Here is a 2500-nt window from a genome sequence, read left to right as displayed (position 1 = left end):
AGACATCGAAACCAGGGCACCAGCAACCCGTTGAAACTAGTACATTGAATCCTTCTCTCTGGTTACGGTTCACTTTCCCTTTGCCTACACATATACCGAATAGTTTGGCATATTCTTTACAGATTCTCCTCTGTGCTCATACACCTGACAACACAGAGATTACCAAACAATTCTTCTTCACCCAAAGGGTCAACTACTGCACTAATTGTTCAGTGTTGTTACTGTTCTTAAAATATTTTATTATGTTATTCATTACTTCCCTTGTAGTTTACTTATTTCCTTTCCTCATTGAACTATTTTCCCTGTTGAAGCCCTTGGGCTTATAGCATCGTGCTTATCAAAACTATTGAAATGTTGAATCTACTTCCAATACTCTGAAACATATCTGAAAGCCTTATTTTAACATATCTGAAAGCCTTATTTTGTGTAATGCATGAACACGTTACCGATTTAATTATTCATCGGTGTTCTGCAACATTTCTGTTATTACAAAGACAACTTATATTATTCATTTAAAAAATATGTTGATGATTCCTCTATCTTGGTTTAGTGTTTATTGCATGAAGCACTGATGCAGTATCTCACATAAAACTGACTGTGAGCAAGGCACTAATTAAAGTACTATGGGAGAGAAACTAATTGCATAGTGCAATTTCCGCAGTTGCTACATTACGTAGGTTTTACAATTAGATAAGTTTTCTGGGTGCTAAAATATATGGCATAACTTTTATGTTGATAGCAGTAATTACAAGGGTTTAGAAATATATCAGAAATTGGTATACGCACGCACACGCACATATATATATATATATATATATATATATATATATATATATATACATACATAAATACATACATATATATATATACATACATACATACATATATATGCACATATATATATATATATATATATATATATATATACATACATACATACATATATATGCACATATATATACATACATACATACATATATATATATATATATATATATATATATATATTTATTTATTTATATACACATATATATACATATATATTATGATTGTGTAAATTGTGTTTTCCATTAAAAAAAAATAGTATGCTGGCATATCTTAAATCTTATAAGCTGTTTCTTACGATTCGCTATGTTTGTTCCATAGAACTGTGCCACATTATTTTTCTTTTATCATAAATTCAATATTGTTACAGTTTCTTGATACTTTAGCTTTAAAACATATAATTAGAATTATTCAGAGTTGTATACAGAGCTCTCGGCAAGTAACAGTATGAATAAAAACACCAAAACACAGACAGAAATTGAAATAAGAGTATCATAGTAATTAATCCTGTACATATAAAATTTTATTATTTATAATGTATAAGTTATTAAAAACATAATTGCCTAACATATTAAAAATATTATATTCACAAAATTAAAATCATTTATCAATGAGATTAATACAACATTGATGCGTAATTATTAAAAAACAAATATGATCATAAGAATAAAACAGAAATACAAGAGAAGAGTATTATTGTATATTTCTAGTATTATCCCAACCACTTGACAAACAATGATTTTGATGTTACAAAAATATTATATTCACAAAATTAAAATCATTTATCAATGAGATTAATACAACATTGATGCGTAATTATTAAAAAACAAAATATGATCATAAGAATAAAACAGAAATACAAGAGAAGAGTATTATTGTATATTTCTAGTATTATACCAACCACTTCACAAACAATGATTTATATGCGACACAAAACACAAGTAATAGAAGTAATGTCGTATCAAATGACAGAGATTCGAAGCTGCTTCCATCACGAAGATTAACAATAACAACCTATCCTAAGGGTCATGATAACAATATTAGACTGTTCATATCATTCTATATTCTTGGTTTAAGAGGAACATGACCCATACCGTAGTCTTATCTCAAACCTAATCTATCTAGTTTATTTGATTGAAAGTATATATATATATATATATATATATATATATATATATATATATATATATATATATATATATATATATATATATATATCCAATGTATGAAGCCCACTGTTGGATTTCAGAATAAATTACTATATCTTAATTCCAAACAACAAAATACCAATAAGAAAATATATAATAACAAAAAGCAGAGCATTCATATATATATATATATATATATATATATATATATATATATATATAATATATATATATATATATATATATTTATATATATATAAATATATATATATATAGTATATATATATATATAATATATGTATATATGTATGTATGTATATGTGTGCGTGCTTGTGAGTGTTTATATCTATCTGCGTAATATGCTCTTCATTATACATTTCCAATTCTATGTTTTCGTTTTCCTTCTGGAACAAAAGAAAAGTCTAAGGCTTAAAGGACGGAGAGAAAGACTCTTCGGTCCTCTTTGATTATGAGTCACCCCAAATGTCCTTAACAAATCTCTAAATCCCTTGAATTGCCCTTCGCCC

The sequence above is a fragment of the Palaemon carinicauda genome, chromosome 26 (genome assembly GCF_036898095.1).
Source record: "Palaemon carinicauda isolate YSFRI2023 chromosome 26, ASM3689809v2, whole genome shotgun sequence".
Classification (NCBI taxonomy): domain Eukaryota; kingdom Metazoa; phylum Arthropoda; class Malacostraca; order Decapoda; family Palaemonidae; genus Palaemon; species Palaemon carinicauda.
This window is presented reverse-complemented; position numbering follows the sequence as displayed.